This window comes from Lissotriton vulgaris, chromosome 11, assembly GCF_964263255.1.
Source record: "Lissotriton vulgaris chromosome 11, aLisVul1.2, whole genome shotgun sequence".
Taxonomy (NCBI): domain Eukaryota; kingdom Metazoa; phylum Chordata; class Amphibia; order Caudata; family Salamandridae; genus Lissotriton; species Lissotriton vulgaris.
This window is the reverse complement of record NC_141699.1, coordinates 446,087,401-446,101,958: the sequence shown is the minus strand read 5'-3', so window position 1 is coordinate 446,101,958 and position 14,558 is coordinate 446,087,401. Positions and strand designations below refer to the sequence as shown.

Here is a 14,558-nt window from a genome sequence, read left to right as displayed (position 1 = left end):
CACTCTGGCGCCTTTTGTAAATTAACAATTATACTGTGGGACTCTCATCCTGCCGCAGAAATACCCTTTTCCCTGTCCCTGCGGGAGAGATGGGAGTCATCAGAAGCTGACACATCCTTCCCCTTTCGTTATTAATAAATGACAGGAGAAAAGTAAACTTGAAGATGCTCCCTGGTTGTTTTGAAAGATTTCAAAAACTTGTTCTCCATCTCTGCCAGAGTGAGCCTCACGCAGCCAGCATTTCCATGGCAACAGTCTTTTTAAAGATGGCGAATTTAGATTTCCTGAAAGGTGCATGATTGACAGCTATGGAAACTGACGTCTTTCCCTTAATGTCAGCTAAGCAAGCAAGAGAATCATTATATCTTTTTAGTGAGGAGAGAGTGGGACTCGCTTACAAAATGGAGGACAGATCAGAGAAATTGACTGAACTGCATTCTAATAAAAGTAACAGTAGGCGAAAAAGGCTTTCAGCATCATATTGCAAACAAGCTTCGAAGGGCTGGGAACCTGAGCTTGGACTGGACACAAATTACCAGGTGAACTCAAGCCAGGCAAATGACATTCCTAAACTTGATTTTCCTTATATAAAAGATTGCAAGTGTATACTTTAGTTCAATTAGATTTGTTGAAGTGAATTAACAATGCAACTCCCAGAATGCAATAGGTTGTTAAATGAAAGATGGAAACTGGAGCACATATTCCAATTACTTATAGTCAACTTGAATCAAAATACGACTCATTGGCCTAGTGTTAGAAAGCAATGAGTAACTAATTTATGAAAGAAAACTCTCAACACATTGATCTCATTTACCGAAAAAATGTGTGCGAATTAGGTTTTAGAATTGCTACTAAATATCAAAGACTGATTGCACAGGGGGGATATTCTCAAGAACGTGCGATAATCATCGCCAAAATCAGTTAATGCAATCTTACATATCGCTGTCTATCGTGGGAAAATAACTCTGTGTTAAGGTCCTATTTACAACCCGGCGGTAACATGCGATATTTTTCCAATAACGCGTCAAATATCAGCGATAAACTATCTGTGAAGCACAATGAAGGTAGCCGGAGCAAGTACAGAGGGCAACCTGAAACCCACAAGCCCCTAGGAGAACCAGCCTGGGACCTCGGGGTCAGGGAAGGGCAAGGAAAAGAAGAGGAGGTAGACGCGGTTCAGTCCGCAGGAAAACAAGATCCTGATAACAGAGGTGATAGAACACCATCAACTACTGTTCGTCACCTCCACTGTGTCATTGGCAACAAAAATGGAATATGGCAGTCCATCGTGGACAAGATGAATGCAGTCGGAGTGCTGAAGAGGACAATGGAAGAGGTCAAGAGGCACTGGAATCATGTGAAGCGCAAAACCAAGCAGAAACTCTGCAACAACCAGAAGGCAGCAATGCAGACTGGAGGTGGGAGTCCAGAGCCACAGGAGGAGATGGATAAAATGAAATAACGAAATACCAGTATTTGTAAAGCACACAGCTACCTCCGAAGTGGTGTACCGGCGCTGGGGGCCTTCGGGAAGATTAAGCAAGCTATTACCCAGAGTCACATGGTGCTGGGCTAACCTGCCGTCGGCACCAGGGATCGAACCATGAACGCCGTAGTCTGGAGTCTGGCACCATGGCACTGCGCCACACCTCTTCCATGATGAAATGGAGGAAATGGTGTCCACTGTCATCAGTGAGGAGACGGTGGCAGGAGTTGGGGGGCCGAACACTGCTCAAAATGACCTAACACAACAGCAACAGGGTGAGTAACGACAAGGGACTGGGGGTACGGGGGAAGATGGACACAATGACACACATGCACAATTAAGTATAGCACAGTGCACACCCACAATGACTCTGGAGCGTGTCCCTGCCCCCCTGGCACACTAGAGAAAGCCTAGAAACTGCAAGTAGGCCCCCGTCAACTATGTGCCCAGAGGGGTCCATCCCACACACCACCAATCTCACAACCAACCCATGCACATGTGTGAAACCCAGCAAAGCGGCGTGTCTGAGCAACACTGACAATGCAAGTGACACTGCATGACGAATAGCATTGCTGCAGTCAATATATCATGAAATGGTGCACGCCACGACACTGAGGTGGCTGAGTGTGGACCACATCCGTAAAGGAGCAGGCAACACTCTGACACATCCAAATGCACAAACATCCCCTGACGTCAACAACACATATGCGGACAAACCATGCCCCAGACTCCCAACTCCCTCAAAGAGCCCAATGTACCCAAGTCTGCAACATCTCAGCACTGTATCAGCACAGAAGTCAAAGGCACACCGCATGAAAGGGATAAGGGGCAGCCAAATCAGAGCTGCAGGGGCGACTCTCCCAAAATGCAGCACCCACACATAACATTCAGAGCACATCAACATTGACAATGATGCAGTACAAACGGCAACACGTTCACAAAAGAACAGAGGGAACAACTAGTGCTGCTTGTGCATACAAACAGACCAATCACATTTGGCATAGCCGGAAAATGTGAGTTGATAATGTACTAGTACAAACACACATCTGTGATGTTGTCAAAATGTCCACTGTCCCCCATCATGCAGTCTGTATGTAAACATGTACAATGCGTCAACATACATGTGAACATAATGTTAAACTGCATCTCCCCTTCACGTTGCAGAGGGAGAATCAACACCTCCTGCAGAGCAGACCCAACAACTCTTCACTGATGACGAAGAGGACCTCCCCACCTTCATCACCGATGCCCTCCAACAGCTCATGGACAGCCTCGGCACACCACCTCCAGGAGCAGGGCAGCCCAGCTGCAACAAAGAGACCACACCCCCTGCACAGATCACACAGCAGGACACACCCACCATGACAGCTGTCTCCCAGGACCCCCACAAACAACACATGGTCTTCCAACGCCATGTGTTTGGGTGCCAGGAGAAGATGGCTGAACAGGTGCGGGTGGGGTTCGACCTTTTGGCAGCCAAACTGGGTGCCATACGTGGGTGTCTAAGTCACATCAGGGACCACTCACAGTCCCTAACAGACACTCACAGTCCACTCCATGCTATCCAACGATCCATGGCTAACATCGCTGGAGTCCTGACTCTGAGAAGAGAACAACTGTCTAGTCAGAGTGGCTCCAGCGATGTCAGCCGGGAGTTGGAACACATGCGGATGATCATGGAGAACATGGAGCGGACGCAGGTGGAAAGAACGGTTGCACAGCTGCACACCAGCGAGAGGTAGCTGGGTTCTTCCATGCCCTGCAGACCCTAATCATGGCATTGCTGCCACAAGGCCATGTGCGATAAATGCTGCTGCTACCACTCCATCCACATCTCTGCCCCCTGAAGTGTCAGTGCAACACAGAGCAGCAGACATTCCACCTTCGGCCCCTGATGTGTCAGTGACACACAGTGCTACAGACATTCCAACTCCGGCCCCTGATGTGTCACTGCCACACAGTGCTGGAGACAGAACACCACCACCCACATGTGAGGCACATGAAACAGCAGAGGACAAATATGCGGATGAATTTGCCTCAGTGGTACGAAGGACACAGTGGCATTCATCTCTGCCAAATGGCCTGTTTCTGCTTGGTTCTGCCTTCTGCATCATCCCCTTCCACTGTCCCCCGATGTACTCTGTGACACTCACCTTGGACCTTGACATGGACTGCCATATTCTGTTTGGTCACAAATGACACAGCTATCAGACTGCAGACTGAACTCTTCCTCTTCCGATATTCCTGTCATTCCCTGAAGGTCACTGGCTGGCCCTTCACGGGCAAACAATGTAAAGTGGGGTTTGCATGGCCCTGTACTGCTCCAACTACAACAATCCACTGAATGTGCATTAAACATTCAAATACACACAGATGTGTCATGTCTATGATCATTCAAGTGTGAAAGTATGGATGAATGTAGGGTCAGTGATTCCCCGTACGTCCATGTTGCTCATGTTGTGGGAATAGAGTCACAGGTTGCAACATTACTGATTGCGGTCCGGGTGGCGAAGACACTACAACAGCGACACACCCATTAGTTACTTTTTTGTCCAGCCCAGAACGGAATCACACCCAGAGCCCCGGGATCATTGTTCACACCCCTACGCTGGGCTGGCATACCCCAGCCAGCCCAATCCGCTAACTCTTACAGGGGGGGACAACGCTACATGTCCCACGTATTCCCTGTAGTGATCTGCTGATCACAGGTCTAGTTGTCAGCATGCCACAGCCACTCCCTGAGGGCTGGTTTATAACACACCACACCCATCCAGCACAAGCTTCACTGGAAATGTGACCCTGCCAATAAAACAGGCCGGGCGCACGTGCTCGAGGCCATTTCCACTGTCTATCTGGGTGTATCCGTGTGGTTATTATGTATGCATGAGGGCCTAGGGCCCAACCACATCACATTCCCCACTGCCGGAGGTGACATGATTGCGTCCGCACCACGATACTCAATCAGAAAGGGCCCATTTCCTGAGGTGCCCGGAGTTGGTGTTAGCCGAAGCACTTTGACGGGCACAGGCCTACCGCCATGTGGCGATGACTTGAGGTGCACAGAGTTGGTGGCAGCCGAGGCACTTTGGACGGCACAAACCTACCACCACGTGGCGATGACTTGAGGTGCACAGAGTTGGTGGCAGCCGAGGCACTTTGACCAGCAAGGGCCACCCGCCATGTGGCGATGACTTGAGGTGCACAGAGTTGGTGGCAGCCGAGGCACTTTGGTCGGCACGGGCCTCTCGCCACATGGCGATGACTTGAGGTGCACTTAGTGGCACCAGAGCTGAGCGGGTGTGCAGCCTCGGATGATGCGTAGGCCTCAATACACCCTCCTGCCAATCAAGGTTCAATTTGAAATGTGAGCCCAACTGGACCGCAGTGTGCGCCAAAGGCAGCAAGCTGCACAGACATGACTACACAGCATGGTGCAGCAGGGTGCGATGGGGGCCTGTGGCGTGGAATCTAGTGACGGCTGAGGAGGTTGCACCGGCACGTGGTGGACCCACTTGGAGACACGACGTTGGTGGCAGGTGAGCATTGAGGCCTGGGAGCGCAGGGTTGGGCAGTCATCGCTGGGCGGTGGACTGGTCTGGGGACCAAGGCTGGGGTGGTTGTGGAAGATGTAGGAATCATGCACACTGCCTGGGAAGTTTGCGACAACATTGGTGACCAGGCCCCGGTGGTCCAGTTTTGCCTGCCCATTGTTGGAATGCGTGTGGTTTCTGTTGCAGTGATTGTGTGCAGTGTTGGCAGGAGGCACAAGTAGTGCATCTGTGCAGTCAATTGCCCCCAAACTGTGCTGGAAGCATGCTATGGCGTAATTCGCCTTGCTTGGTCTCCAGCTGTTCCTTCGCAGTGTGGGGGAAGTGAAGGTGCAGGGGTATCAAGCTGATACAAACCGTGATGCTTACAGGTATGTAAAATCCTGCCTAATGAAACCGTAACAGAAGTTTGTGTGGACGTAACCTTCCTTTTCTTTCCTACGAAGGTTACGCCCACACAAACATCTGTTACGGTCTTTTTGTGCAGGATTGATCAGACCTATAAGTATTCCGGTTTGTCCAGATTATGTTTGTGACCATACGGACGCTTGGCCATTGTCACCATTTATCAACAGGTTTCTGAATACAGACTTTTGGAATATGGGATTGTATTGGGGATTTCCCGGACGATATGCAGTTAATTGGATCCACAAGTTGCCCTGATGAAGTTCCCCGTTGGGAATGGAACGTATTGGCTGATGTTTTTGTGTTTTTAATTTATGTTTTTGTAATAAAGTACTGTTTTTCCACTACAGTTGACTACGGGACTTCATGACCTGCCGCATACCCATTTCAGAAACCACAATCTTGGATCTGGAGAACAGAGGCGCCAGTCAAGGGCTGGGGTTGGGGTTGGTTGCGCAGGAACACTACGAATTGGTACTAGCGTGTGGTGCGGATAAAGTGGCCCGCCATTGCTTTAATGGACATGCATCCAAGACATGTGTGAGTAAGTTTGAAAGGGCTGGCTGTGAGACTCCTCAGACTCTGGCAGTTGTTGGTTCGAGGGTACCAGAGGCCAATAGGTGCAGCACAGCCAGCAGCTTTTTCTGCAGAGGGATGTTGGTTGTCTGCTGTATTGGTATCATCAGTCTGTGGGCAATGTGGGTCAGGATGCAGTGGATGGTTGTCCTTTTGAGCCTGTAGTGGGAAATAACATCCTCTGGTGTTTACTCTCTGGGGCTGGTGCATTTTCGGAAGGTCCGCTGTCTTGTTCTGCACTGCCTCAGTGGTAGTCTGGGGGAGGTCCTGGGAGTCGGGGGTCCTGGGGGTGGTGGCAGTGGGTGTTGTGGCCCTCTTAGGTATCCAGGCTGCATGATCATTTGCTCCATGGCATCTGTTGGTTTTCTCTGAACTGGGCTCCCTTTGACATTGCAGGTTGTTGTCCTGCTTAAGACCAGTAAAAGGCAAATGTTAAATCCCTGCTGTTAACCCGCCTTATCACCTGTTTTTGGTTCGCATTGCAGATCTGGCTGGTCATTGAGAATATCGCAAAGTGGTGTTTTCGTGTGTTTTTGCACGGGAACTCCTACTCTGCATATCATTAGTGTTAGTTGTCGCCCTCATCCGTGGCGATGATTTTTGCGGAAGCTATCACTGGAAAACTGCTGTTATCGACAGAATGCACGAGCTTGAGAATGGGGCGATTATTCTTTCGCCACTTTTGCTGCGCCAAAGTGCCGATAAGTCCTTGATAATATGCCCCAGGAGGTAGCATTGTACGACAGGAGGTGCCAAGAGCAACATGTAAACAGATACCAGGTAGCTTATTTAAGCAACGCAGAATGTTGCTGTCAGCGCCCAAAGGTAGAATAAGGATAGGTGATCACCTGACTCTTTCAAGCACCACTCATCCATGATTGCCTGACTCCTTGTTGTACTGGGGAGTTTTGCAGCATAACAAACATGCGTTATACAGTAGTGCAAAGTTGCCCATGCACAAATGACTATGTTTTATCAAAATATGGAATCAGCAACCTTGTTGACAATGAGCGTTGGTGTTGTTGAAATTAAATTCATGGTAGGTAGGTGGCCATAGGCTGCCAAGATTGGGGAAATGGAAACATGGGGCCAGATGTATGACCATTCCATTTTGCAGGTCGCAATTTGCAACTCGTAAAACAGAATGTACTAATATGTTTCAGTCACATTAACGATTCCCAGCGGGGGTCGCAAATGACCTGCCTCATAAATATTCATGAGGCAGTTCGCAATTTGCGACCCATTGGGAATGAACTACAGTCACAGGGATGATGCCTGCCTGGGACGGCAGGCCACCATGTCTGTGTTTACTTTTTAAATAAATCATTTTTTTTTTTACTGCATCCCGTTTTCCTCACAGGAGAATGGGATGTTTTTAACGAAAGGATTGAAAAGTTTTCTTTTCATTTTTTAAGGGCAGGCGGCGGTAAGACGCCTGCCTGCTCGTAAAAATAAATTTGCGTACAGGGTCTGGCTTACCACATACTTGAAATAGATGTTAAACTAAGATTGTTTTTACGACCGTATTTGTGGTTACAAAATAATCGTTCATCCCCATGTGACCTTCTATTAGGATGCTATTGTTATAAGGTTCCTTCCTAATAGTGAAGTGCAAACCCTATTTTGTGAGTCAGTAATAAGTTGTCGACTCGCAAAATAGGTTCTGTACATACTACAACCCTTTTTAGTGGTTGCAAATGGCTAAAAATGGTGATACAACTGGCTCGTGGAGTTTTCTTGAATTGGGGATTTTGTCCTCAAACCATGTCTCCTGTTTCATTCTAATGCAACGCTAGTATATTATATACAAAGCACCTTTATACTGACCTTCGCTATGCACTGGCCTTCACATAATAAAAATTCCACTATAAAGCACCTTTATACTGATCTTTGCCATGTACTGGCCTTCACATCAAAAGCCTTTCACCACGCTCCTATGATGGATGTCAACAATCTGTATACACCATTATCTCAGTCCAGACGCAAACAGAGCCCTCAAAAGACCCTCTCATTTGTCTTGCACAATGTGCTGGTTTCATGGTATCTATAACTCACACCTCTAAACTCACCTACCCTTGCACTGATGACCCAATACTGAGACAGTAAAGGCTCCTGCGATGCACCACTGAACACTCTCAAAACACTACAGGTATTCACTGCAAATCAGCCGAAGCCCGTGCAGGTAAGAACGGTGGGGGCAGTGGGGCCCGTTTTGGGGGGGGGGGGGGGGTGGATTTCGATGAGCGATGATGAGGGGAAATTAAATAAATAATTAATTCCCCTCATCATCTGTGTCGTAAACCCCCCCAACCTGACCTCGCCGCTCTTACATGCGCGGGCCGCTGCTGCTGCAAATTTATTAATTTTTTAAAGGTTGATCAAATACTAAATTTGTATGTGGTAAAATCGTTTTATTCTTTCATTATATTAAATAAAAATGCACCTACCCTGCTTCACATCTCGAAGTAAAATACAAGGAGTTCTGTGTAGGATTTATGCGCTCTTAACCCTTTCAAAAACCATAAGACCAGCTGAATACAGAGAATGATTAGCAGCCCATCCTCTCACCCTCCCCAACACATTCACCTCAAGGGTATTTTGACATTGTGTGTGTGTGTGAACCCTCAGCTAAATGATCACAAGCTGAAAAGCATTGCTTTGGCACCTCAAAGGCATCTCTTCAATAGCTCGTTACAGAGCAATCAATGCTTGTAATCACTGCAGTTGTTGTCCCTGCCCTGCTCTGTCCAGCAGCAGCTCTGTCTAGTGTGAGCCAATTCTCCTGCTCGGCTGCCTGCAATCTGTACTGTGTGCACAGTCTTGTGTGGAGCTCATAAACTGAGTACACAGCGCTGGGCAGTTAGGCTCAAAGGTTGTCAGGTGGTAAACACCCAACCTTGAAAAGGGCGTAAAACACAAAGACAGCCGCGCGTCTGCTAAAATGGCACCCATTTATATGTGTACGGCTGTTTTATAAACCAGACTTTACATCCCCATCCTATAGCACACTTTCTCACTTTTGTAGGCTTTATGGTTTTTTTCACTGCATAAAGTGAGCATGGTATGACTTGCAGTGCTTAATTTGTGCCAGTACTTGTAGGTGAGAAGTATCAGCACTCCTTTTGGTGACCAGGACTTTTTCTTCATCTTCATATGTTGGCTTAGAGGAAGAGACAGAAAGCCAATAAAGGAAAAAGAAAGGTAAAAGGAAAAAGTAGAAAAACGTGACAAATAGAGAAAGCAGCAAAGAAAGAGAATGTGAAAGAATGAGGTAAACTGGCAAGGACTGCAGGGTGGGGAAAGGTTGCATTAAATTGCCTTAACAGTGGCTCCTAAGTTGTGTGTATGTGTGTGTGTGTGTGTGTGTGTGTATATATATATATATATATATATATATATATATATATATATATATATATATATATATATATATATATATATATATATATATATATTTGTATATATATTGTTTTGCGAATTAAGCATTAAGACTCAGAGAGTATATATTTTTAAGTATGATATGTTTTAATTTACTAGATTCGCGGAAAAGAATCAATTGTTGCATAATTTTGTCCCTACAGACAGAAATATCTAAAAATCAGATGCCCCTGGTGAAAAAAGTATGCAGTGGTACATACGGTGGGTCTGGTGGCTCAGTGTACTAAGTCATCTATTCCAGGGCTCTGTTTGCTCTCATGCTCACAGGTTCAAGTTCTGACTACACTGGTTGGGCTGAGAGCCTGTCAGAGCCGAGCTGGAGGGCTGCCAGCAAAACTTCTAGAGGTGAAAGGGAAGGCACATAAAGAGAGTGGTGAGCGCGGATGGCAGATGTAGGTATTTTCCAATCTAATTTGGACCAGGGAAGAGGGGACATATTATGTATAACGCCCCCATTACCACTCTGCCCCTACATAGCAGCTGAAATCAGGGACAGATGACTTTGGGGGCAATACATAACATAAATTTACAGAGGTGTAAAGAGTGAATTATTGAGATTTTTTCACCTTACGACATGTCGAACTTCTCTCTCACTGTCTACAGCTGTATCATCAATTAGATGTCACTAAGAACCCCTTTGTGAACAAAATCCCTTTAATTCACTGTTACTCATCTATAATCCTACAAAGTTAACAACACATCTGTAGGTTTTGAAAATCCACACAATTGTGAAATGACAAACCTAAATTGCAAATATGATGGAATCACCAGCTGGGGTGCACAGATACAAACAGACCACTCAATCAATAGGCAGGTAAATGCATTTGCCATGACGAGAGTTCATTGATAAAACCTATTACTTTTTGTCATTAACAGGAACTTAGTGTCATTTTGGCCCAGGTTTGTGTTGAAAGTCACTGTGAGTGCACTGCCAAACAGCATAGCAACATGTAGTGCAATTTCCTCACTAATGCATGCTAAGTGGAGGTGATGGAGTGTGAATGCCACGAACACCCAACGTGGGGCAACATAGCATTGGCATGCACTGAATGAAAAACTGACCAGATCAAAACAGGAGCCAGAATATACGTGGGGGAAATTATGTTATATTTTCAATGCATAACACCTGTAATTTTCTACAAAATTGATCATCTTGTGGTCCAGTGGCAGCTGCTCCCAGGAAGTAGCTTGTGGTGGGGATAAATAAATTCACTTACCAGCCAGCCGACTGGCTGGCCCGATGACACCTCTCCTCAGGCCTCTATCTGGCTTCTTCTGTGTAAACAGGAAGCAGAAAACACCCTGGCTCCCAGGCTCCACAAAGCCAATCAAAACTCTGCAGTGCAATGTTGTGATTGATCGGAGCACTGTAGTTAGGCACTCAGCCAGGAAATGGGAGCCTGGGAATGCTCTCCACCCAGGCTGTAATGCAGCCTGAGTGGAGACTATGCAAGTACGCATGACTGTTTGGCTGGCCTGGCAAATCAGTCATTGCGCACTTACAGAGTGCCCATCACTCCTACCCCCTGCTCTGAGAGCAGAGCAGATGTGCCACGCCCCTACAAAGCGAAGCAGCAGGAACAAATAAAATAATACCAACGCTGTTAGACCTGACATCATTGGCGTGAGTCTCCCTTCCATTTTTGACAGATTGCCTCCTCTGTTTTGATATGTTTTTGCTGGTTGTATACTTTGGGCACTGTGCCACTGCTAATCAGTGCCACAGTGCAAGTGCTCGCTATGTTAAATTGCTATACTAATTGGATTCCATGATTGGGTTATTTGATTTATCTGTCAGCCCCTAGTACAGTGCACCATGTTTGCCCAGGGCTTGTGAATCAAATGCTGCTGGTGGGCTTGCAGCACTGGTTTGCCACCCACAGAAGCAGCTTGGAAAGTTTGTCTCAGGCCCGTCATTGCAAGGCCTGTGTGCACTCTAGCACTGCCATGTCGACTTGGCCAAGTGCACCCACTTGCCAGTCCCTAAACCTTCTCTTTACTTCATATTAGACACCCCTAGGGTAGGCCCAAGGGCAGGGTGCATTGTAAGTCTAAGGTAGGACATGCTCTGATGTGTGTAGCATGTTCTCATAGTGAATTACAGCCATTTTCGTTTTTCACTATTGAAGGCTACCTTTTCTCATAGGTTAGAATTGCATTCTAATAATCCTAACTGACTCAGGGAACATGGTAGAAATTCGAATTTAGTATGCCTGAACTCAGAATAATAAAATATATCTTTTAGTGAAGTTTATTTTAATATTCTGTGTTTGCAAATACCACTTTTAGAAAGCAGGTATTTGCTTGCCTAACCAGTTGAACCTGCCTCTGCTGAGTTGTGTACTCCTTGTCTGGGTTTGTGTGTGACAGGGCTGGGGGGATTCCAGGAGACAGGCTGGGGCAACCCAGTGGTGAATAGAGAGATCTGCATCTAGATGGGAGGGAGGAGTTGCACCTGGGACCTGAATAGGGCTGGGCCTTCCCTCTACAATGCTGGCTCCACCCCCTGTGGCTTGTCTGATGTCTTTGCTCTGCTCTGCACTGTGAAAGGAGTGGATGAATCATGTCAACAGAGTGGTCCAGAGCTGTATCTTCCCTCCCCTGTGCTGGCTCCACCTCCTGTGGGGTGGCTGATGTCTCTGCCCTGCACAGTGAACGGAAGAAGAGAGTCATGTCAACAAGGTGCTCAGGAACTGGTTTGAACTAGGCAGAGGCCTCTCTGCCTCCATAGACAAAGGATTTTGGGGAATAAACATTGGGACCCTGATCCCAAGAAATTAGATTACTTCTGGAACAAGAAACCTTTCTGCCAAGGAGAAGAACCAAGGAAGCTGCAGGAGTTTGGACTGCCCCTCTGCCAGTGTGCTGTTTGTTGGGTTGGCCTGCAGTGGTTGCTTCATTGCCAAGGGACTGGAGAAGGAACTTTCTAAGGACTTTCATCTACAGAATATTCTCCAAGGGCTTGAACTGTGCTTGTCTCCTGCTGAAGTCTCAGGGACAAAAGACTTCACCTCCTGCTCCCTCCTGAATTTCCTGGCTAGGAATTCTGACTCCAGTCACTTGCGTGCCGCTGGGAGTTGGAAGCACGACACATTGAGAAGAAGCATGTAGCCGCCGCACCTGAAACCATCGCAACGCCAGAGAAGCAAGCCTTCGTCGCATCTCCCTGGAAGCATGTGCTCATCGAAGCTGCTTTTTGTCGCATCACCGGAGAAGCGTGACGCCATCGAGAGAGTCACCATCGCATCACCAGAAAAGCGTGTCGCAGGGCCAGTCGTGGCTCCAAAGTACAGAGACGTCTCAAGGCTGCAAGGGCGTCATCGCATCGTCATTGCATCGCCGCATCAAGGGCGCCATCTTCTCGCATCGCAACCGGATCATCGCATCGCATCAAGGCCCCATCTTGCGCAACGCAACGGGCCCGCAGGCCGTGCATCCACTCATCACCTAGGCACCGGTAAGGCTCACGAAGAGTCCCCTACTCTGCGCAAGCATTGAGGAAGGATGCAACCTTTCCCCCGGGTCACGGAACCGACGCATCTCCCCTTTTGCAAGCCTTTTGTTCACTTTGTGTTACGCATCCAGGTATTTTGTTGAGTACTTTGTCGCATTTAGCAGCATCTTGAACTAAGAGACTTTAATCATCTTTTAAGTAACCTTAAGTGTAGTATTGTGGATTTTTGCCGTTTGTGGTCTTGTGTTTAAGTCCATATAAAGAATTCTTATTTTGATAAAACCTGTGTTGTGTTCATCCGTAGTGTTATCACTGTATTATGGTGTATATTTACACACTGCCTCTAAAATAAGCCTGTCTGCTCATGCCAAGCTACCAAGGGGGTGAGCAAGGTGTATCAAGGAGTGTAATCCCCTTATCCTGACCTAGAAGTAAGGGTCCCTATTTGGACAAAGGTGAATACCATTGCCAACTAGAGACCCCCAGATCTAACAAACGCCAAGTTATTATCATATTATTTTTCATTTTTTTCCACTGTGAAAAGCAGTGAGGAGACACTCCTCCCCCTTAGAGGAGAAACCACCACTGTTGGAGCCTCGCCTGATTGAACATTGCACTCGACTGTGTGCTTCTACTGCAAAAGACGCACTAGATTCCTTCTCCACCACTGGTCAGCTGTCAATGTTAAAATTGTACTCAAGGTGTCCATTAAGCAAAGTAATCATTGAAGATTCCTGGACCACATCTTTTAGTACATTGTGCCACCTACATGCCACATTATTAGCATCAGCAGTGGTCGGTGCAGGTAAGCGCTGTGGGGTGGTGGGGCGGTGGTACGTGGCGGGGATATCAACAGACGATGGAATAGGAATTCTTTATTTATTTAATTTTCCCTATTCGGTTGTCTGTCGACTTCACCTCGCCCTGCCCACACTCCACCTCCCCTACGCTCCACTCGGCTTACCTGTACTGACTAGCATATGTGTCACAGTGGCACAAAGCATAGAAAGTTTTATGCTGCATACCAATGCAAATGTTGGTGCAACACAGCTTGCTTTTTAAGCTGTGTTGTCCAACTTTAAGTAAATCTACGCATTTCTATTTTTTTTTCTTATGATTATCCGATAGAGAAGTGTTGTTTGGGTGGTGGGGAAAAGAACAGATGTCTGGGTTTTTTCAATATTTACAGCAAGTCTGCACAGACCATACTAAGGGGCAAATTTATGTTGCCTGACGCATCTCTGCCAATCGGCAGAGATGCGCCAGGAAAGATATGGCACGCAAGTTTATCCTTGCGCCACCCATGATGCGCCGCATTTACAATGCGGAGCACCATGGCACAGGAATGAACAGATGCGTGTCGCATCTAGGGCGTGAAGTTAGCGCAGTGCTGAAGTTGTGTTGCATGCGGCTCGCAACTCCAGCACTATTCCAACTTGCCCTATCTCTAACGTGGTGCGTCAAGCCTTACGCCTGCTTCAAGCAGACGCAGGGTTTTGACGCATCAGCATTGGGAAAGTGACTCAGTGAAATCTTCTAGATTTCACTGAGTCACTTTTCATGGGCGTTCCTGAGACAAACGCCCCCCCTGTGTGGAAACGCCCACATGAAACCTGGAGCAGGTTTCATGTGGCGCAGGACCTTACACGGT

General features: G+C 47.2%; 1 protein-coding gene across 1 annotated transcript in view; it reads right to left on the bottom strand.

The window, feature by feature from the left end:
* Positions 1 to 14,558, bottom strand: part of LRRTM4 (leucine rich repeat transmembrane neuronal 4) — a 1,783,294-nt gene that overhangs the window by 1,689,831 nt on the left and 78,905 nt on the right. The gene's annotated exons all lie outside the window — the stretch shown is intronic.